Source organism: Ambystoma mexicanum, chromosome 5q (assembly GCF_040938575.1).
Source record: "Ambystoma mexicanum isolate Mex_15411 chromosome 5q, UKY_AmexF1_1, whole genome shotgun sequence".
Classification (NCBI taxonomy): domain Eukaryota; kingdom Metazoa; phylum Chordata; class Amphibia; order Caudata; family Ambystomatidae; genus Ambystoma; species Ambystoma mexicanum.
In genome coordinates, this window is record NC_090933.1 from 318,798,723 (window position 1) to 318,815,465 (window position 16,743).

A 16,743-nucleotide genomic window follows, 5' to 3' on the forward strand; every position below is an offset into this window, starting at 1 on the left:
GAAGCTCCTCAGATAAATATGCAGCGGAAGGATGATAAAATATGTTCCTAGTGTCCACACTCGGAGTCTGATTGTCCTGCGAAAAAGGTTGCTGAGGGTCCTGTGTAAACTCACTTCTTCCAGGGCCCTCTACGCCCGGGCGACCTCTGGATCGCTTACCCATATTACCAAATGTATTAGTCGACCTTTGTGGAAGGACGGGGCATTGTGCTCGGCAATGACTCTCTCGACGACAATTAGCACACTGATTAATATTCACAGGACACAAGGGCACATTCCCCTGCGGGACATACTGACCTCTAACCTGAGAATTACCCCCTCTGGGGCCCCTAACAATTTGCTGCAGTAGCACTTTAGTTTTTAAATCGCCTTTCCATTTTGCAATACTATCTTTTTCATTATTGACACGTTTCTCATAGTACTGAGCCATGTGCAGTACTTCTGATTGTGATTTCGCCTGCCAAGCGCTCTCAGAAGACATAATCTGTGATTGGATGTTAGGCAGTAATCCACGTACAAATTTGTCCACAAATAGGGGCCGATTCATGGAACAAACGTGCGCCGAAAATCCATGTGCAAGCAGGTGCAAGGGAGCGCAAGCGTGAGAAACGCAGCGCGCTCACACGCGTGCCATTCAAGGAAGACGCTGCGCGCGTATTTCCCGCTGTCCGTGCGCCCAATCCAGCCATGGCGCACGCAGGCACACACGGCGTGCGCTACACGCACAGCAAAAGCGCACATAGCGCGGCGCACACAACCAAAGTGGGCAGAACAGTGGGCGTAACACGCGGAATGGGGAACAACGCGTGAAAAAGAAGGCGTAACTCGGGAAGTACTGCAGGGAACTACACGGAACACCCACATGCACGCGAACAACCCGTATTCATGGATCCGAATACGGGAAACCCGTGCACGGCAAAAGACGCGCACAGGCGTCAACGCGTCCGCCACACGAAGGCAGGCGGAAGCGTTCCCGCGCACAGCATAAAAGTGCACGCAAACAACAAACGCGTATATACAGCTACGATGAATGCCCCATTTGTCGCAGCACTGACCGTGGGACACCACAGGAGGAGGAGAATAGCCAGGGCACGCATTTTCGCACCACGGACAAGCCTTTTTGGGATGCCTGATGACCAGGTCTATGGCAGGTATAGGTTTCCACCCCATATCATCCTAGACCTGGTCAGGGAGTGGGAAGATGACCTTACATCCCCCACCCTTTGCTCCCAAGCATTGAGCCCCTTGGAGAAGCTGCTCAATGTCCTGCATTTTTTGGCCACTGGGTCATTTCAGCGGACCACTGCCATAGTGGGGGGGGGTCTCACAGGCCACGCAGTCACGCTGCCTACACCAGGTACTGGCAATCATGACAGCGCGCCCCTCAGTCCACAGGCACATATACATGCCCAGAACACCCGCAGAAAGGCAGGCCGTTGTCCTGGATTTTTTCAGGGTGGCACACTTCCCCAATGTGCTCGGTGCCATAGATTGCACCCATGTGGCCCTACGTCCACCCAGGGCCACTGAGCACATCTACCGAAACCGCAAGCACTGGCATTCCATCAATGTACAGGTGGTATGCGATTCAAAGGGAATCATCACCTCTGTCTATGCAAACTACCCTGGCTCCACCCATGACAGTTTCATATACAGAATGTCCGCCCTGAGCCGGGCCCTGGAAGCTGGGCAGCATGGCGACACATGGCTCCTAGGTCATTACAAATGCCCTTGCACATGCATGCATGTCACACACAGACAAATAAACCCTAATAATCTCAACTATTATCACCTCCCCAGGGGACAGTGCCTTCCCCACTGAGCAACCACATGATGACGCCAATCCGGAACCCCACCACACCACCACAGGTAAGATACAACGCCACCCACATTGCAACCAGGGCCATAGTGGAGCGCACATTCGGAGTGCTCAAGTCACGTTTCTGCTCCCTTGACCGCTCTGGTGGGCAACTACTCTATGCACCACCAGTAGTGTGCAGGATCATTGTGGCAGCATGTGTCCTGCACAATGTTGCAACACGGCAGGGCGTCCCGGTGGACATGGTGGTGCCCCTACATCCCCAACCACAGCCACAGGCGCTGCCCATGGGAGGGGACAGGGCACGTGGCGAGGAAGCCCGGACCCAGTTGTGGCCACATTTTTCACCTAAACTCCCACCCCTGCGGAGTGCACACAGGCCAGGCACATACCAGGTGACAATCGATGATGACAAAGAGACAGTCAACTGTCACAACCCTACCACCCTGAGATAGTTGCCATGGAAGTGCCACATCGTCTGCATCCCTAGCTACTTAAACACAAGCTATCCTGTGTGACCAAAAGGCACACATATGACATATGACATGATATGGCCTATACACAAGTATTTCAAGGTGCGATGAGGCAGGGAGGGGTGAACAAGGGAAGACAGACAATGGTACTACTAGGCCATGGTGTCATTGAGATTGTGCAAGTGCAGGGGTAGGGGGAAGGGAAAATTGCAAGGGGAAGGGGGGGAGTGCAGTACAGGGGAAGTAGCCTAAAAAAAAAAATACATAGGTCGTCTGGTGGCAACTGCAAAGGTAAGTGCAGACAAGTGCTGGGAAGGGTGGGCTGTAGGGATAGAGAGACAGTACCGCAGTGCAGGGGTTGCCAGGGAGGCAGTGCAAGTGGAGAGTGGCTGGGCCAGGGACCGAGGTCGGTGAGAGTGGCCCAGTTGCAGCTCCAGTGCAGTTCCAGTGAAGAATTCTGCAAGGGAGAGGCAGAGAGAAAGCAGAAGCAAAGAGGAAGGTCTTGAGGTGCTTCCAGAACTGGAGATGGTTCCCCTCAATTTCAAGTGAGGCAGGAAGGCTGTTCCAGAGGGAGTGCCCTGCCGCAGAGAGAGATCTACCCCCAGCTAGTTGCTCTGAGAAGCGGATGACCCTGACATGCAAGCTGTGCATCACACACACCTGCAAAACAGGCCATGGCCATCACTGTCATGTCACTCAAACCCTCCCAAACCACAACATGACATGGCATGCAATACCCATACACCAACACAGTAACGATAAGGTACACATTGGGCCTCATTACACGGTAGGCGGTGAACCATGGCGCAATTAGCGCCATGGTTCATGCCGGTAAAATACCGGCACTGCCTTGGTGGAAAGGGGAATTACCGCCCCATTCCAAGGTTGGAGGGGCGGTAATTCCCCCTTCCACCATTGCCCTTCCCCATTCCCATTTTTGCCCCATAGGGCATAATGGTAATGGGGAAGGCGCTAATTACAGCAGCGCAAATTGCGGTACCGTAATTAGCTCCCTGGGTCCCTTTGCGGGTTGGTTTTTAACGCCTGCAAAAAGCAGGCGTTAAAATCCCCAACCCGCAAAGGGACCTCGTAGTAAGGCGGTAAGGATTTACCGGTACCGGTAAAATAACGGTACCGGTAAACCCTTACCGCCTACCGTGTAATGAGGCCCATTTCCATGTCCTAAACGTACAGTGGCATCAGACAATGATGCCTGACCCGGAATCAGATGAAATGACAGACCAACAAAATCTCCCACGCAAAATAAGTCATGTCCAAATGCATTACAAGAGTGGTAGACGTAACATAACAATGAATGCCTGTCTACATGCACATTGTGCATTGAGAAATCAACACTGCAGCTCATGTGTACAGTGTCCTACTCCTGCAACACACTGCTCAGCGCACAGCACAGTGAACAGCCATTGTGTGTGATGCACACCCTGAGCATCACATCTAAGTGACAGACCACATCAAACAGCAAATTAGGCATGTACAGGATCCACAATCGGTCACAGAACATGTGCTGCAGGGACACAGTGGGCACCAGAAGGCAAACACTGTACACGTGGATATGCAAGGGTGGGAGTACATGTAGTGCATCAGAGTGCAAGTGTGTGGTTCTGCAAGGACATGCACTCTACATATGCATGTGCACTCAAGTGACCATTAGTGCTCTCTACACATCACATGTGAACATTCACCATGTGTACACCCCAGCATGTCAAACCACAACTATCCCCTCACACCTGAAAGGTAAACACAACACATGAACAGGCACTGATCAGCAGAACACAACATGTACATAGGATACCACCATTACAATGTCAGAGTTCCCATCACACTGCAGGGCAAGGCAACTATCAACAACAACCCCCCCCCTACCTCACAAATGACCATGACCCACTGAACAACTGCACCTGCATCATGGAGCCTTTAAACCTCAATTCCACCTGGCCACAGGATCACCTTTACCCTTCGTCACCATCTCCCACCTTGTGTGTAAAAAGGTGCCTGCACCTTCATAATCAATGTCCAAAATCACAAAATCCAAGCCAGAAAAACGAACCAGAACACCCTCCAGTAGATGACTTGACGTAGCAGTACCTCACAAAGGCCAAGTACTACCACAATGATGCAACAACCAAGGTAGCACAGCAAAACAATGTCACGACAGGATGTGAAACATGTGTGGTACATGACATAGGATGATGCACCATGAACGGATGTGTACTGTCACAGGTCCCCTGTACAGGCGCGGGAGTGTCACGAAACAACCACCCCCACCATGTCCCGGGTGCCTGCAAGGTCAAACTCACACAGGCCCCTGAGACCCTGGTGGGGAAGGAGGTTCAGGGATATGCAGTCGGGACAGGTGTTGACACACTGGATGACTGGAATGAGTGGCAGGAGAGGGGAGGAGGAATGACACATGAAACTAGGGAATGCACGAAAATGTACTACCTGCATGAACACATACACAATCCAAACAAACTTGGACATCATTGTCATGGCCTTCTGTAGTCCAGGCTCAGGAGTGGTACGAACCAACCACCCCCTCTAGGGTTTTGGTGCCTGCAAGTTCGGGGCTTACACAGGTATCCGCAACCCCATCGGGGAAAGAGGGTCAGGGAACGTTGCTTGGATAGGTATGGGAAGCGGGAACACCGGGTAGAGGGTACAGGGTTCAAAATTGCATAGGATCACGGGTGATTAGGGAGAAAAAACATACCAAATTGAGCCACACATACATCCATGCATTAGTACACTCCCCAGCAAGCCTATGCAGAGCAGTTCGAAAGAAAAACAATAAGACACTTAGCTCTGGTTTTGAGTGCTGGCCTCCTGCCTGCGCACTCTCAGGTCCGGTTACAGGAGCACTGCAATGCTGCAAAGAGAGCCACAGTCAACAATCTGTACATGCCAATTACACAAAAACACAACAACAAACATGCCCCATAACAACAAACTACTCTACAAACAGACAATCTGGTGTAGATGCTTCGTACCCATATATAACATCACCCCTGTGACGGGTCATACACAGTCAATGCAGTAAGACAGCCGCTGGTGGGTGCGTGGCAAATGGAACACCAATGTGTCAGAATTCACACAACATGCAATGTTCCCCGGGTAAGCAGACAGACCCATATAGCAAGCCATGACTTCAGAGCAAGTTGCGTACCACCATGACCAAAACAAAGTTGGCAGTGCATTTATCATAAAGTACATGGAAAAGACATGCACTGCACCCGAGTATGTCCCTTGCTGTATGTCCCTGTGAGCTGCCCCTTTCCATGTCTCGGAAGGCTACATGGTTGATACAAGTGCCTCAATGGACCTTGGTGTACCAGAGGGTATGTGCCACTGCCCCTGCATGTGTCCCAGACAACCCTACTATCAACAACCATCAGTCCACCAACACATCTGAGCTGCATTGTGTGCTTCAACACCAATATTCGTCTAAGCTCACCCTCAGTGCTGTGACTAAGCCTGCATGTGCAACTCGCCTGGTGCAAGCTTTGCTGTGTCGTGGCCCCCTGTGCTGCTCACCTTGCCTGGAGTTCCTTGGAACTTGTCAGCAGTTCTAGGATGTGGGTCTACAATCCCTGTGCCTCTGCTTGTGCACACATGTGCATGTGGGCACCAACAAACGGGTCCAGAATTCCGTCGTCCAATGGGCCATGTCTGCTGGCAAAGGTGCTCTGGAGGCTCATCCCCCTGCAGAAAGGGCATGAAACACATGATTAATGCTTCAAAGTCATCTGTGTGTGTCTCATCAGGCATCTCATTACTTGACCATGTCAGAGAGTCACATCACAAATCACACCATCAGTCCGTCTTTCACATCCAAAGTGGGAACACTATCTACAACATGAATTGCAACAAGCACGTGTACAGGAAAGAGATGAAACATACTACACAATGCATAGCAATCAATGTACACATTAATCATGACACACCCCATCAAGCAAAAGCTGAACAGTGGACAATAACACCAAAATCATCCCCACTAGGGGTGTAAACACAAGTCACACAGCACCAGACATGCCACAGATATGACAGTCCAAAGCCCTTGTGTAATATTCTGTAACACCGAACCATCCTTGCGAGCCCATGGATAAGGGAGGCAGGAGTGGCATATGTGAGTCAAGGACCCCAAGCAGCAAACACATACACAAGACAAGCCTGAAGGGCCCAGCTGGAACAGACAGTGGATGACTTCAAAAGCCACAAAGCACCGCACCGTCACATGAAAGCACAATAGACTATCAATTTTAAACTAAATCAACTATTAACTAATTACACTAACAATGGAAAACCTACATTACCTAATTAAACTAACTATCAAACAGAAACTTAACTAACTAAACTAAAAGAAAAATCAAAAATGGCCACATACGACCCGGGGGGGGGCACCCAGGAGGGGGGAGGTACAGGGTGCTGCTCAACATCCACATGCGATGATGCTGAGCCAAAAAAAAAACCTCCATGGACTCAACGCCTGCACAGCCCCACCTATGTGGGAGATAGATGGTCGTCCGAGTCTGGCTCATCCTGTAAAGGAGGACGTGGCACAGTAGCCTGGCCACGCCTAGCCGCAGCTTGCCCCTCGTCGGCAGCAAGTCTGCCGGACGGGTGAGCCTGGTTCTGTGTGGCGATGTGACATAGGTCTGCATGCAGAACCTCACGTGATACACGTGCTTCCTCTTGCAAGGTAGCACGTGTAACACGGAGTTCCTCCTGCAATGCCTGGCTGGGCAACCGCTGCACCTCCCGGCAAGCCTGTAGCTCAGCCGAGATGGTACGCTCAAGCTGTGCAAACCTCTCCTCTGCCTGCTGCCTCTGGGACATCATAAGGACACCCAGAGTGGATCTGAGGGAAGCATACTCCTCCCTCAGGGCATCCATGTGCGCCTCTGCGTGAGCAGCAATTGCTTGACACAGAGATGACATTTCAGCCTGCGTGCCCTGTCTGAGGCCACCATGCCCAGCCTGAGCGAGCGGGCCGTGGACCGTGCCGCCTGCTGCTGGAGAAGCACCTGCCTAGCAGGGGGGAGCACGGATCGGGCCACACGCTCCATGCTCTCAGTGATGTTCTCCATTGCTGCCTCCTGCCGTTCGGAATTGGCAGACATTACTTGCTCCCACTCAGTATACAGCGGTTGCGCGTGGTGACCGCGTTGCCTGGCTTGATCCCTGCGGGACCCAAGGACCGGGGGTCCTCGCTGTGTTGGCACCACCCGCAGCTGCACGACTACATGCCCCCGTCGACGTGATGTCCCAGGCACATCAGTGACTGGTGTGGAGGGTGACCCTGCGTCCCGATCCACCACGGGCAGAGGAACCAAGACTGTCTGATCCTTCAGTGCAGGGGTCGCTGATAGAGGAGTGTCCATATCAGAATCACTCACCCCTGACACATGACTTGATGCTCATCCAACTCAACATGGACGTCAGCGTCGTCATCAAGGCTGGACTCATAGGCAGCCAGAGACAAGATGGACTGCAGCACTTGGGGGTTTTCGTGGCCTACCACCCCACGACCCCCACTAGTGCCGGGTTCGATGTGGTGTTACCAACCCTGTGTCTGGCATGACAACACCATCCTCCGCCACCATTGCGTCATCACCTGAAAAATAGAGAGAAAAAAGGTCACTACACATGTCAGAAGCACACGACACACACACACACCGAGAGCAAACGCATCCGGCAGACATGTGACACACAACATATAACCTGGCATGCATGCAGGGTCTACTTTGAATAGCTTTGGTGATCGGACCTGTTGAAAGGTGGCAGTTTCCATGGAAGTGGGTCTATGCAGTGCAGAAAATGTGTACGCCACTCACTACCTACATGTACAAGCACTCCATGGTGTGTGCCAGGAAATGTCAAGGCAGTGCAATGTCAATTTCACACATCACGTGCATTGTGCATTCAATGTGTACCATATCTAGAAGCCAAGCACCCCTCCACCCCAGTACCAAAGCAGGGATGCCTAGCATGGTATCAAAAGGCGGACCATACACCTGTGTATTGACAGGCAGTGTTGACTGGCATCAACAGCTTAATGTGATTCAAATGACAACACTGCAAATGATGCTGGGACAGTAGGCAGGACACATGATGAAAACTCTGGAGGCCGCCCACGTGTGAAGAAGACACAACAAGAGTTGGACAGAGTCATTGACCATTGAACAGGCTGAGGCCTGAGAGCCACACAGATTGTCAGAGCCTAAACATGTGTGCAACGCAGGACTGAGCCACAGTTGACATGGGAAGGCTGATGAGATGGCAGACAATGTATGTAACCAAGGACTTATATTACAGTGATCAACCAGTCAAGGACACATAGGGGCATGCTGCAATGCACATGGAGCATGAATGGGCACTCATGTCCCTGCGGGACATCTGACCCATGCACAGTACAAGTGAGATATCCTGCATCGAGTACTAAGGCTGTACCACACGGCATATGTCTGGCAGATTCTACTCTGGAAGTTAGCATCTACACAGGTGTCATGATCTCTGCTTCCAAAAGGTCAGGGTTTTCCCAACTCCCTTGGAAGCAGATCCATAACCCAGGTTCCGAGTGCCAACCAGTCCCAATTGGGACCTTTTGGACCCAGTCCTGGCACCAGTGGCACCAGGCTCATAAATATGCCCAGTCCCAGCGCTGGAAGCGCCGGGCTCATAATGCTTGGGTGGACTTACCTTCAGCAGACCATGCTGCTTACTTGCCTGCCAGTTGAGCCTCTGATCCTCTTCTGTTTGGAACTACTTTTCCTGTTGGGTGGGGCTGGAGCCACTCCCTAGATTCAGAACACTGGAACTCTTCTGGAAGGCAGGAACTCTTTTCTTACCAGGAACTCTTTTCTTACTTAGGCGTGGCTGTGGAAGGAGACACCTAAGCACTACAGGAGGCTATTTAAACCACACCCGGTGGATGAATCTTGCTTTGCGTTATTCTGCAACCTCTGCAGCAGAACGCTCATCGTGTCTTCTGCATCCGGTCCTGGGCCTAAGGAAAAAGGCTTACCATCCTGAATCCAGTCTTCAGCAACACCTATAAAGACAAGAAAGAACAGGTTAGCATTCCGGCATCTGAAAGGCAAAGGCTTACCATCCTGAATCCAGTCTTCAGCAACACCTATAAAGACAAGAAAGAACAGGTTAGCATTCCGGCATCTGAAAGGCAAAGGCTTACCTACTCTTCGTGCGCTCCGGAGGTCTTCACACTGCATTCCGGCATCTGAAAGACAAAAGTTTACCAACTCTTTGCACGCTCCGGAGGCCTTCGGCGCTGCATCCCGCATCTGAAAGACAAAACAAGGTTTGTTTAAAGACATTGGGGAACTTTAATACTCACGTGCCATTACTCCTTTCCACATCTAATCCAGTGGGTATTCCGGCACCCTGCAGCCGCTCCGAACTCGTACCTGCAAAATAAAAAGACAGTTAGAGCGCATAGTGAAGCAGGCAACAAGCGCTTACTTACGTGCTTCCAGGCGCTTCTATTCATCACACGGGCTCCATCTTCAACTCACTTCAGCCCGTCATCCGCCATCGCCGGAACCCTGCAAAACAAGAGACATCATTACTAAAGACTTTAAAGACATTTGAATGACTCGAAACTTACCGTTCGTGCAATAAACAACGGACAGCAGTCCTCTGAAGTCAAGAGGCCTGCGCTACCTATCCAGTGAAGAAACTGGTTACAGCACCCTGCCCCGAGGCAGATGGAGAGCTCGGCATTCACTTACCTAAGGTGAGAGCGTTAACCTTTGGGGGTCTACAGGAGAGGAGAAGAGGAAAGAGATAGGGACACCCCAATAACCCCAGTTCATTAACCCCATATTTTCTATCTGCAGACATCTTACTCTACACGTCAGGCATACAGTGCACAGAGGTCCAGCCCAAAGAGCCAACCGGGTGCTACACATCACCTTTGAAGATACGGTAGTCGCCCAGTCAAGACCGGTGCCTCTGCGAGAATCAGGTGAGCGTTACAACAGGACATATGAACAATAAACTACACATTGGCAAGATTGAAGCAGACCAGTGCAAAGGTGGAACTGGGGTGCAGAGTGGCGGAGGAGGGGCAAGGGAGCATGCCTACATGGAGTCCCGCATGCAGGCAGAGGAGACATGCATGACGGAAGCATTGCATTACTTACACATCAGAACCATGTACACGTCACATGTAGCAGCAATCATGCACAACACATCCCATAAGTGAAACACACACGTCCTCAACAAATACGCATCAACACTCACTGGACTGCGCATCAAAGTCCAGCATCTCTCCCACTCCTTCGACCAATTCAGGTGGTATGAACTCTGCAACGAGAGCCTCATGCGGAGTGAGCTCTTCCTCCTCTGGTGCAGGCCCATCGCCAGTCACCAGAATCAAGTTGTAATTAGAGGCACGCTTAGCCTTAGTGCTGCGCTTGATGTCATCCCAACGCTTTTTGCACTCTTGCGCCGTGCGCACCTCATGGCCGAATGAACTGACATGTTCCGCAACATGCTTCCAGTGGGTGTCACGTTGGGCAGCAGTAGTCTGACTATTGGCACCCACTAGCATGTCACGGCTGTGGCCCCGCACAGAGTCCACGAGGAAGTCCAGTTCCTGCTTACAGAAATGCTTCTTCCTCGACGTGCAGGAGGTCGTGGCTGTGTGTGGGGTCCCAGCTTGTGCTGCAGGTGCAACCTTCCTCCTCTTGGACTGTGGCGCAGTCCCTGGCTGGCTAATGCCACCCTGACCAGTATGGCCAGTGGGTTCGGTGGATTGAGCCAAGGGAGTGGCAGGTGGAGGGATGACCAAAGGCCTGACTCGTGTCAGTGGCAGCTGGGTGCCCACTAATGGAGCCTGCGCAGCAACATCAGCTGTGGCAGGGTCATTGACCGCAACGGTCCTGGTTGGCAGACTCACAACCGGGGTGCTGTTGGGTGCATCTGCCCCTGCACTTGCCAACACCCGGCTGTTCGGGGCAGCAGATGACATGACTGCCCCAGGGACACGTGTCTTGGTCTGAGCAGCCCGGACTGCCCCTATGGTTTCCCCCCTGGCCTGTTGGAGATCTACCAAGGGCTCTTCAAGTGCCAACGCAGCCTGTGCTGGCAGACCCTGAGCCTGGGTGGCGGTGTCCACAGCTGCACCTGCAGTTAACACTACCCTTGGGCCCATGGCAGTCGATGGAATGGACTGCCGGGTCGAACGGGTGCCAGTACCAGATGCAGAAGCTGCATCCCTCGGAACCACAGGGGGTGGTGGCATGACTGCACCGACACATGGCACAACATTGTGCTCAAGTGGCGCACCCCTGCCTCTTCCCCCTCTGTGGCCGCCCTGGACACCCTGGAGTACCCCTACTCCCTGGTCACCACGGCCACGTCCCCGACCACGCCCGCCACGAGGAGGGCGCCCAGCTGAGGCGCCCCTCAACTTTGGTGGCCTCCCAACCATGGCACTGATGTTGAAGTGTCTGCACAGATGGAGTGGTGCCAATGGGAGGTGTACACCACAATTGACCTGGGCAATTGGGGTGAAGGGGGTGGGAAGCAAGATGTTAACAGCCCCCCTGCACCTGCAAGGCTGTATGTGACCCTGGTGATGTGGTGACGGGTCACGCAATGCTCAGGCACCCCAAAACTGCAGTAAAACCGTGCACGCAACCCTGCAGCCTACATGCGTGGATTCAACCTCCCGCAGTACGCGGTGGCACCCAGTAACACAAATAACGCTTACGCGTGGGACACGCAGGCTACTATGACATCGAAAATGTGTGTGATACACAGGGGCACCCGCAGTGGGAAAAAGAGCGTGTGCGACTCACTGTCTGACTAGCGCGATGCAGAAAAACACGCGTAGCCAATACCCCTGCCAAAAGAAGAGATACGTCCTTGATAGCTGTGAAGTTGTGATGGCGCGCGAAACAACAGGAAGCAGCAACACACGTCGGTCTCCACGAAAGGCACGTACTGTGAACTGCTGGGCCCGCTCACCTTTAACCCGTGCTGAGGGAAACACATGCGTGCGTCACGTCACTTACGCGCATGTGCCCTTTCCTCGTATTACACGCGGACATGCAGTTTTTCACGCGAGCTGAAATGCCCATGCACACCTGTACGTGTCACGTCACAGGGGCGCTTGCGCTTGAGGGGCCTTCTGTCCAATGAAAATGCGTATGCGTGCAGACGCGCTTACGCGCTAAGGGCCTTTCCTCGGATTACACGCTGATGTGCCGAATTTTCACATGCAAAATCACTCCGTATCAAGCTGGCCACGCGTAAGCACACGGAAGACCACGCTCCTGCCCAGAAGGCCGAACTACTGCCCCCCAGAGCCCCGAGCATGCTCCCACCTGCCATCTGCTGCTGCCGGACTGCCTGCTGGCCACGTGCCCTGCCATTTGCTGCCTGCACATCAGCCAGGGGTGCTGTTGCTGTGACCACCCCTGCTTGAACCAAAGACTCCCGACTGGGATTCCATCACTCCACAGCCCAGCCCCAGGACCCAGCTGCCCACCCACTCCTGCCTCTGGGGTTGTCATGTCTGGGCAAACACCATCTGAGACCACTGACAACCCCCGGCCAGAGAGGCAGAGGGGCACCAGCTTCAGTGCCACCGAAGTTGGTGTCCTGGTGGAGCAAGTCCTGGGGCAGTATGATGCCCTCTTCGGAGGTTCCCGCGCCGACAAGGAAGGACGAACTCAGATCTGGACTGACATCAAGACTGCCATCAATGCGGAGGGGGTGGCAGTCCGCGACTTACAACATGTCAAGAAGCGCTGGGAGGACTTCAGGTCCAGGACCCTGAACAAGGCCCGGCGCCTCTTGAAGGCAGCGGATGCCAAGGGGCGCCGGGGCCACTTGTCGGAAGAACAGATGAGGGTCCTGGAACGCATATCCCCAGCGCTCCACGTCCAGGTCCTTGAGAGGCAGACCCGTCTGGAGTCGAGTGGTAAGTGTACATGCATCCTGATTGTGAGATGTGCGTGTGGTGATTTTTCAGTAGTGTGCAGGTTGCACATCTGTTTGTATGGGGTTGAGTATGGGTGGGGGTGTACAGGGCCATGGGGCTAACACATGCGAGGGCTGGAATGTGTGAGACGTGGATGGCGCTTGTGTGTGTAGGCTTGCATGCCAAATGCAGTTGTGTGGGCACACATGTTTGGATGAATGTGTATGTAAGTAGACATGTCCGTGATGTCACGCATGTATGTTGTTTTCAGCTGCATGTATCAGCACTGTGTACATGTGCATCTGTGTGTATTTGACAAGGGTGCAACAGTGATGCAACATGGATGCATGTGACAGCGGTATGTGGAAACCTGATGGGCAGATGTGACATGGATGCCCATCTGAACACTGCGACACTTGGCAGAGGTGTACACATGCATGCAAGTGTGGTGGTGTGTGTATATGTGTGTGCACTTCCTGTGTTGCATGTGATGTCTGGCTCACCTTTGCCTGCTCATGCTGTTGTATGTGTATGGATGGTGCTGGCAGTTGCGATATGGCTGCGGTATGGCTCATGTGTGCGAGTTGAAATGACATGTGTGTTGGGGATTGTGATGACATGTCTGAGGTTTGCCAATGCCACTCATCTACAACTGTCATGTGTGCATGTGTCCATTGTACAGTGCCCTGATGCCTGTGTTTTATTTCTCCCTGTCTGCAGCGTAAAATGATGAAGAGGGCGGAGAAGGTGCTGTGGAGCACAGCGGCGGGGATCCCACCGCCAGCCGGAGACGCAAGGCCCGGCTCCCCTCCCATGTTGTCATCTCGTCGGGGAGTGAGGAGTCTGGTGCCGCGTCCCAGGCCGCAGCTGGCGGGGGGAGGTCCAAGAGGCGGAGGTTGGAGTTGGACTCCTCGGCAGCAGAAGGGGCAGCTGGGACCCCACAGGGCCCAACAGGGGAAGATGGCACGGAGTCATCCAGGTTGGTGGGGGGTTTGGTGGAGGAGGAGGCCGTGCAAGCAACAGAGACGGGGTCTGGAGGTGGGGATCCCACTGGTGCTAGTGGTGCAGTGCAGGACCAGGGACAGGAGGCAGCACAGGCCGCCGCGGAGGTACCTGTGTGCAATCCTGTCCCTGATCCTGTCCCTGCATCATCTTGCACCAGCAGGGATGCCTACGTCCAGACCCGTTTTCAGGCAGGGGATGAGCTCACGTCAACTGGACTTCCTCTGCCTGCGGACGTGGCTATCCCGGTCCGGGTTGAGCCTGTTCTGACTGGTGTGGCGTTGCGTCAACGGGCCATGCAAGGTGACCTGCAGTCTTTTCAAGAGGAGACTGCACGTCATCTCGAATGGCTCGTTGACCTCGTCAGCCTGCTGGGACAGGTCACCCAGGCCGGATTCCTCCGTATGATGGGGCTTGCTATGACCCCCTCCTCAACTGAACCCCCTACGCGCCAGTCATCCTCCGTGCCATCTTCCCACCCATCAGTCACCTGGGTGCCCTGTGGAGCTGCCTCTGACGGTGCGGCCAGGCTGGTGGAGAAGGCATCCCTGCCACAGTCGGGAGTCGGACGTCCAGCAGGGGTGGCCACATCAACAACTGCACCCCGGCCGGCGGAGGATGTGCAGGCAGCACGAGGCAGTGCACGGGCAGAGGCACAGCAGCAGCAGCAACGTGGTGGGAGCCATGAAGGCTCGGGGCCTTCAACATCGGAGGGGCAGGCATCGGCCGGAGGGCAGGAGGACCCAGGACAGAGAGTGTCTTCCGTGTGCCAGCGGTTGGGCCACGCCATAGATGCGGAGCGGCAGCGGGCGGAAGAGGCACGGCTCACAATGGTCAGGGCGTAGAACTCCATGCGGAGGGCCCTGAGGCGGGCCAAGTGCCTTGAGGCAATCCGCAGGGGTTTGGAGGTGGACACGTCGACGGCCCTGCGGACCCTCGGGGCCATGGAGGAAGACCGCCTCCGGGACATTGAGCAGGAGTTCGATGATGCCCTGGACCGGGACATTCAAAAGTGAGCTGTCAAACTAGCCCGCTGCCCTTGTAAATAGTTATGTAGGTAGTGTTAGGTTTCATTTTTTTTGGATTTATTTTGGACCTTTTGGACATTTGACACATTTTTGTATATAGTTTATTTTATTAGTTAGTGTAGTTAGATAGGTTTCCTTTCTTTTGTTGGGATAATGGACCCTATCTTGTTTGTATGTACATAGTTCACTGTTGGATTGTATTTTTCTTTCACATTTTAACTATGGAGCAATGGATTTCTTTTTTATTTCCCATTGGATTTTGTTTTGTGTACAGTGACTTTTGAAACCATTACTTTGGATTTTGATTTTTGGTTTTGCTTTTTTTCACGGACATGCTTCTTTTCATTTTTGTGCATTCCCATTTATGTTTCTTTATTTTTGATTCTATTTATGTTTCCTTTAATACATATTTTTTTATCAGACTTCAATGTGTAGTATCATCTCATTGGTTTCATGCATATCATGATATGGGTTTTGAGATTCACTGACACCCATTGGGTGTATGTGAGGGAAATGTGTATGTTTCGGAACTTGCAATTGGTGTTCTGTCATGTAATTGCCAATTATGAGTGGGTGGATGCAATACTCGGGTGGGTGTTTTGCATTTGGAGGCTGACCATAGGGACCAGGGATCTAGATTGTGATGACATGTTGGCTGGGGAACATGAGTTGGACATGGGTGGGGGCCTGGTGGAGGGTGCCCCTGCACTGCTGGGGGGTGTGCGGTGGAGAACATGAGTTGGACATGGGTGGGGGCCTGCTGGCAGGTGCCCCACAATGCTGGGGGTGGGGGTGGTGGGGAACATGAGTTGGACATGGGTGGGAGCCTGCTGGCAGGTGCCCCACAGTGCTGGGGGGTGGGGGGTGGGGAACATGAGTTGGACATTGGTGGGGGCCTGCTGGCAGGTGCCCCACAGTGCCGGAGGGTGGGGGGGTGGGGAACATGAGTTGGACATGGGTGGGGGCCTGCTGGTGGGTGCCCCTGCACTGCTGGGGGGTGGGGGTGGTGGGGAACATGAGTTGGACATGGGTGGGGGCCTGGTGGTGGGTGCCCCTGCACTGCTGGGGGGTGGGGGGTGGGAGACATGGGTGGGGGCCTGCTGGCAGGTGCCCCACAGTGCTGGGGGGTTGGGGGGTGGGAGACATGGGTTGGGGCCTGATGGAGGGTGCCCCTGCACTGCTGGGGGGTGGGGGTGGTGGGGAACATGAGTTGGACATGGGTGGGGGCCTGGTGGCAGGTGCCCCTGCACTGCTGAGGGGTGGGGGGTGGGAGACATGGGTGGGGGCCTGCTGGCAGGTGCCCCACAGTGCTGGGGGGTGGGGGTGTGGGAGACATGGGTGGGGGCCTGGTGGAGGGTGCCCCTGCACTGCGGGGGGGGGTGGGGGGGTGGGGAACATGAGTTGGACATGGGTGGGGCCTGCTGGTGGGTGCCCCTGCACTGCTGGGGGGTG